We start from the raw sequence: 7,964 nt of genomic DNA, 5'->3' as shown, positions 1-7,964 counted from the left end.
TATCCTTATCCTTCAGGTTAGTGCAAGCACGGGTGTCCGTAATGGAGTGTGACACGTGGTCTACACTGTCTCTCGCACACACACACACACACACACACACACACACACACACACAAACGCTTGTTATTACGCATGAGATATGGACGTGGAGTTTGCTGCACTTTCTCGACCAGCGTCGGGACTAATCTTACCACACCGTTCCGTGGCGTGTGACGCGGGGATAGAATTTCTCCTTCCAGCCAAATAGCATAATGCTTATCGATTTCCCTTGTCCGGGGATTATTCACCCTTCTTGCTGTTGCTGGAAAGTGTCCTGGGAGTGTGCCTGGGACGAGCCTGGTAAAGAGAGTCCTGATTGTCCATCATTTTGGAAGTAATGTAGTTTCAGAAGAAATGCCCCAGTTGCCATGGCAGTTTTGTTGTGTAACTTAGGTGCTTTTGTTTATTCACTCCACCACCGGTAGCATCCGTATGCAATCATGTCCGTATTAATTATTTCCATTGTGTCCCCAGAACGCTCGGTTCGGTTGCGAATTCTGCAAACAGTCGTCGTCGTCGTCGTCGTCGTCATCGTGACTGTCGTTTGAAGTGGTAACTTAACCTGTTGCCACTGGGGCGAAAAAAAGGCGCACCGATCTGAGGTGGTAGCAGACTGTGAGCGACCGGATAAAGGTAAGTGTTTCCTGTAATTGGTACGATTCGAACGCTTCACGGTGCCTCGCACAACAGCACAATTGAAGCGCTTTTCTCTGCGTGCTTCCTCTGGGAACGGAGTGTTACCATGGTTTGGGAGGTTTTTCTTTTCGGTTCGGTTGGCTGGGTAGGTACTTTCGCCAGCAACCGATGGTTGGTCTTTTCTTTCCTTTGATTTCTGCCCCACTACGGTGCGTTTGGCTAAACGAACCAACGCAACGACATTTAATTTGCAACGCTTAGTCAGCTTCCGATTGAAATTTAATAGCAAGTCTCTCTCTCTCTGTGCTTGCGGAAGGCAATATCAACTATCTCGAAGGGGGATGGTGGGGATCGTGAAATGAATTTCTCCGATCTTTCCGTCTTCGGTTACGTTTGTGCGATTTCTGCGTATTTTTTTGTATATTGCTTTTCCTTTTTTATCGACACACAGGTGAGCGCAGGATCCGTTTGATCTTTACGGATACTGCGAAGGCGGATAGGGTGCGTACGTACTGCTTCCTGCGCCGATTCCTTGAAGTTGAAGTTCGTGGAGTCGGGAAGCGAAATAAATCCCGGCACGTGACCTGGCGGGCGTGATTTGTGCTGGGTAATGATGTAAGAAATATTTTATTTGTACTTTTTATTTGCTCAACAAAACAACACGTTTACGTCCTTGCGACCTTACTCTGGTTAATATCTTTTATACTCTGCAATTGATCTAATTCTCCCTGTTTCCTGTTTCTTTTCCAATTTCAGGAACTACTTCAAACATTCAATATCCAAGCAAATGTGGCTGTAATTCTTTTCCAATCGTACCCGCATCACACTCACAAAGCTAAACCTTTTCCAACAAAATATTCATTCAAACATTATGCTACGAATTGGGCGAAAAAAAACCCATTCGAACGTACCGCTTATGCTCATTTCCAATATTCCAATAAAGCGAGTGCCTTCATCATGCCCCGGTGTGTATGTCTGTCACAACACGGCCGACCGGGTGCTCTGCGCTGACCGACGCTACTTTAGTCCGAAATTGACTTCCGGGCAATTTACGGTTTGACAAGGGTTTTGGCCAGTTGGATGTGGGGCGGGTCGGCGAACAGTAGCAACCAACAAAAAATGGAAAGGTTGCAAACAAAAATCTGCCTCCAGTTCTCCTCTCGAAGTTGTCCAATGATGTCCGACGACTCCCTTCAGTGGGTGTGTGTGTGTGACCCTTGTGTTAAGTTGTGCGCAAATGTATTTTATTATGCCTATTTTCTATGCTTCCTTTAGCCGTCTCCTCTTAGCCCTACCGCCCAGCAGTGGTGACTTTTGGTTCATGTTGATTTTTGTGGATGGCAGTAAGTCTGCAGCAGCTTTTGGATGTTCTTCTCCAAACACGCCCTCAAACCGGGAGAAAACCTGGAGATGGGAAAAACACATGTCGGCTGTCAAGCACACAGCCTTTCTGCTCAATTGATTTTGTCGCCAATTTAAGTTAATGCGTGACCTCGAAGGTTTTGCCCGAAATGGGGCTTTGGTGGAAAAGGAATTCTGATGTTTGGAAGGGATGGCCGTTAGAGGAATGCAAAGAATATTTTCAAGGGAGATGGAAATTGGGATAAAAACCATATTATAAGTATCGATCACATTCCAGTAACAATGATAATGCATTCAAAATAGGTGCTTTTGTACCTATCACACTATCAATAGGCAATAAATAGTCCGTTTTATTGTCACAGTTTTCTCCCAAACTGACTTAACACTAGTCTTCGTGAGGTGAAAAAATCAATCACAAGTCAAAACTTCCAAACGACCGTCATACACGCGACATTGTCGAGGCTTTTTATACGCTTAGTATACGCTAGGCCCCATCCAAACAAAACACTCTTTATGTGTGTACCCTTGGTCCGTGATTTAGCGGTGTGTGGGCTGGCTTTGTCACACTGCAGTGTCCCTGAACTTGCTGTACAACACTTGCTGGGAGTAGAACGGGGAAAAAATGTTCACGGGTACGGAGGAACCCAACATACCGGGCAAGGATGGAGCCAACAACTCATTTTATTATTGGTTTCTTTCCACGCCGTTAACACGTCGTAGTGCCAGCGTGACGGTTACATGTGGTGTGGTGAAACTGAAAAAAAATAGTACAGGGGTCTGTGATTTACCGCAAATAATTGCTTTAATGACTCAATTTTATGCCTTTGCCGGGCTGTTGTACAATGCATGCTCGGGCACGGTTACTTTTTAATTCGAGTTGAAAAGGTGTTGTGAAAGAGTTTTGCTATGGGAAAGCGGGATATTATTTCGCACGCTAGAAAATGTTTCATTGTGTTTTTTTACTTGAGTAGAGCATGTAATGGAATTCCCTATTTACCAGCGTTAAGTTTGGAAGACGCATCAAGCGCATCAAATGGAGGATATCATTTTTCTTCACCATTGCTGCATAACTCGTTTTAGGCTTTATAGATAAAAGCTCGAATAGTGTAATTGGATGGCTAAATACATTTTGAATAATTAAAATTTTAAGCCAACCTAAATGAGATGCTATTGAATTCATCATTGTGTAATACAGTTTTCGTAGTATACATACTACATAATCTATTCGTTTATTGATAGATTCTCAGTATTGCACCCACGACACCGAACCTCTTTTAAGCATCGTTCACCATCTCCAATGCAGGATAAATCAAAGTTACGAGACCGCTCAGAGCCGTTGAAGACGTTTGGAGTCGTATTAAAACGCAAGTCGGCCGCCGGTGCCGTCTGAGTTGTTTGAAATTGACACTTTTAACGATTCCGATGGTTTCAGCGGTTTCGACGGCTCCAAGTTGGAAGCAACTACCTTTTAGGGTTCTGATATTCAGTAGGGAGTGATTCCAGATTTTTGTTGCATTGCTACTCTGGATTTCAATCTCTAAAATGAAACTATGACACTCAATAAAGGTCTATTCTTTGAAATAATGGAAGATGAAATATGAAGATTTTAATTAATAAGAATATAAGTAATTATCAGTCATAACAACCGCGTTTCGGACTAAGTAATTTCTGAAACTGCTCTCAGTCTTACGCATTCAACTGGGCAAACCGTTGGGCAAGCCATAATGGCATCGTTTCGTCATATTTCCAGAGTATTTATGTCTCTAAGGCATGCATGAGTATTAGTTTCATAAAGTTACGTTTTTCCGTTACGTTGTAGGTAAATTACCTTTAATTTCATAAGACAATCATCAAGATCATGTACATCTTACTAAGAATACTTCACATTTGCTTACGAATAATCGTTATATTGAACTTCCTAATATTTAAAAAATCTTAGATCGTAACTACTTTACTTTAGATGTGTGTATTGTTCTACACATCAATCCGAGCTAACATGTACGTGAAGTAAGTAATACCAGGCACAAGCCCTAAGGACAGGAAGAAGTGATATAGCAAGGACCAGTCAAATGGTAGAAACATATTTGTCGTTCACCAAAGCAGGCCTGCGTACACACTGAAAATTGAAACTATTTATAAACCGAAAGAAAACACTCAAACTGCAAACATACCTGAAATTGGAAATGAATTCCTTTGCTAGAAACTTTTGATTGCTTCCTAATTTTTAGGCATTGCGTTTCCCCTACAACCGATTCGCGCAAAAGTTATGTTTGCCAAAAAACCAATGCGCCCCGCATAATTCTGTCGAACACAGCCGTGTTGCAAAAACTATTTGCACCGACCTGTCTCTATTTGATCTCAGTCTATCAGGCTTGTCGAAAGTTGAGCCAACTATGGATTGCCTTCCACCCCACCTTCAAAGCCAAATACTACACGTCTTGTTCCCTCGGCAATATATGTGACTGCATGTTTTAGGAAATGAGTTGATAAGACATTTTCAATTTGTTATACCCCAGGAAATGTCTCAGTTTTGACTTTAGGAAACTGCCCACCTTCCGTCACTTCTCCCTTCTCCCACATCCACGGGACATTGTGTGAACCGCGTTATAGACAAAGTTACTGCCAGCAAAAGGGAGCGAGAGAGCAAAAGGCAATGAAATCTAACTGTCACTACCGTTTTTATCTGTGCTCCCCTCATACCTCTTAGGTTCCCTTCCCCTAGAGGGTCTTTTATTCTACTCATTTTAAATAGTGCTGCCATAAAACCCGAAAATTCATTCCCTTATCTAGCTTCCCGGCTCTAGCCCGCCGTCGCCGTCGTCGTCGTCGTTTCGCTGGGGAAATGGGTTTTTGGGTTCCCTTTTTAACGTTGCCCCATCTCGAGCCACGCGTCACTGCGAAAAACCCCGATGCTTGAATTGCTCGCAAGATATGAGTGCCCCTATGGATGTGTATGTGTATTCAAAGTTCTGGCGGAAAGTGGATTTCAAGTTTGATTCAACCTTTTGCACCACTTTGCGGAGGGTGGAGAAGCAGCGGAGTTGGGTGTGTTGGGTCACGAAGCACGAGGGCGCGGAGAAGCATGAGGATGAGTGCTGATAGGGACAAATTTGCCAATAAAAATGTAATTTATGGAATCTACTTGAAAGATGGTATCGGCTTCATGCATCAGAATATGAAGCAGACTTTCATTGCCCTTGTGGTGGAAGTTTGCTCGGAAGAGGGTGGGAAGTTCCTAGCTTCCCGGTCGCTTAGTTCAAACAAAGTGGCTTTGCAGGTCGATGTCTGGTCGTGTCTGTGTTTTACCGGGCACTTGGGGTATATAGTTTTTTTAAACGTGCACCTTCAGCAGGAATTGCAATATCGAAAGGTTTCGTTTAACGCAAGAGTGAATAAAAGTGTTTGGAGTGTTTGTTTGGCAGTTTTCGTTGGCTTTAGAATTTCTAATCATTTGCTCATGCTTTTCAATCCTATTTGCAATAATGTAGGCCTTTCCTTTTCTGTTTCATACACTTGCAAGGAATAAATAATAAATAATGATTTATAAAACACCAATTACCTATCCTCACGGAGGTTAATTTGATTTCAATCTCCTTAACCGAGACTCGGGTCATAAAAATTGCATTTTCAAAGTGATCACTGCCTTTCATCTCCAAAGCCATGGCCGTTTGATTGATGTGGATTTAATGCTGCTATGGAAAAAAATGGAACCATTTTACGTACACAAACACACCTTGAGACTTGACGACGACGAGCACTGTTTCTGGTGGTGGGTTTGGTTTTTCGTAGTGATTGTACCACAATTTCCCCTTCTTTTCATCATTGCTGATTGATAACGCTCCAGTCAATCATCCTGCCGGTGGTGATGGTGGTGGCCGGGCTTTTGTATGCAAATTGTATTTTTTCCAATCAAAAAGTTGTTCAACTTCGCCCACTCAACCCCAGCTTCCCGTTTTGGGGTGACGCTCTGCGTCGATAAATCATTTACAATTTCACAATAAATTTTAATTAATTGCGTGGCTTTTCCTGTACTCGAAGCACACGGGTACGAGTGGACGTGCGAATCCGAGTGACAAGCAATTCCACCATCCGCTCAGACACATGCACCGAATACAATTGTGAACGCACTGAACGATCCCGTTGGGTGTTTGGGAGGTGCTGGTGATGGTCAAGCATCGGTGACAGTATGCGCATATCGCACCGATGATTGACTATGGTAACGATCACATTAACATGGTTACATCGATGCATGAAGCGGATGTTTGTGTCCACGGCTAGCGTGACCGAATTTATAACGAGATGATTAAATTTCATCATATTTCATAACATCGTTTTGTTTTCAGTTTTTTTTTGTTACTTTTTCGGTTTTCTGCGAACAATACACTACAAACCAATGCGAACCAATCACTTTTTTTGGGATGTGTTTCGTTTTTATCGCTTTTATCTAGCAAATCGGACCCGGGTTGGAAAATCCGCTTCATTAAGAAGCGAGATTAAATTTAAGAGTTGTTGTGTGTCATCAGCCAGATTGGAACAAATGCTGGGATGAAAGGATTCGCGTGGAGTCGGACATGGTCAGATTATTTGATTACATAAAATGTATTTTAATGAGTAAAATATATTGATTCAGAGCTACGCATGATATGTTTTTTTTTTGAAGCGAATGAAAATTGTAAAAATGCGATATTTATTCTTTTCCCATGACAGAAATGAGAATTTTTCAACTACCTGTGGTCTTTTACCAATATTTGTTTGTTTGTTTTGAACGGCTGTACACGTGGACAGTTGGCATAAATGCAGGACCTCATCTACTTGTGTGAATGTAGTATTAAGATATCGTATTTATTTCAATAAGCTATCCTTATATTTTACAGCAAATTAAGTTGTCATTATTCCCCTAATGATTTTTTGAGAGTTCTTTGGCAGGCAAAAGATCTTTGGATGTAGTAATTGCATATTTCTTAAACGAAGCATTGATTCCATTCCACAATTTGAAATAATTTCGATGACGCGCTCATGTTGTTTGTAGCTTCAACTACATCAAGAACTATCATTTTGCTAGAGTTTTACAACTATCCTTTTTGCTATTTCTGGATCCTGATTTCTGAAGGATAGCCCAGCAACCAGTTTAACAGTACTACTAAAGGTAGACTTACTTGAGTAAACAATGATTGATCGAACGACTCAGAGTAACACGACAAAGCTTGATATTATACAATTTTGTACATAGTGTGAATTCTTGAAATCGTTGATACATCCCAAAATTAAGCTTTAACAGTGTGGTTTTCATATTTAAGCTATACCCATTTATCCATGACTATGCTATGTGCATACCGCTTTATCAAAATTTCATACCAATTTCACTTTGTTTGCTAACAATGACATTCTGAAACTGAAATATTGATATTAATTTGCGGTAAATGCATATCATTCAACGCAATACCAAAAGCCAACATTGAGATAAGGCTGAGATAGGCTTCTCGCAAACGAGTCCTTAGCATCCTGCAAATCCGTACGCTTGTATTATGCTACACCAAAACGATGATTCATCCGAATCATGTCACCTCAACTCTCAACCACTCCCTTTCCTAAGCACAAGATACAAAAGTAACGTCTTCCACGCTGTGCAGTAAATGGGGAAATAATCGATCCGACAGTGTCGTGGCGTGTGTAAACATCAACAGTCGTGCCAGCGGCTCAACAACAACAACAAAAAAGTGTCCCAAAATGAAGTGCAAATCATATCAGCGACATAATAAAACCACCTCCACCACCCATTGGAGCGGTGAGATCGAATTGCAAACCGACCATAGGGGACAAGCAACCCAAGCGGGACGATTTTCACAGACTCACCTTCGCATTTACACGCACTTTGGTGCGGGTTGTTGGAATTGCTTTTCCTTTCTCATAGGCAGCAGCAGCCGCGG

Source organism: Anopheles coluzzii, chromosome 2 (genome assembly GCF_943734685.1).
Source record: "Anopheles coluzzii chromosome 2, AcolN3, whole genome shotgun sequence".
NCBI lineage: Eukaryota > Metazoa > Arthropoda > Insecta > Diptera > Culicidae > Anopheles > Anopheles coluzzii.
The sequence above is the reverse complement of the archived record's forward strand: the minus strand, read 5'-3'. Positions refer to the sequence as shown.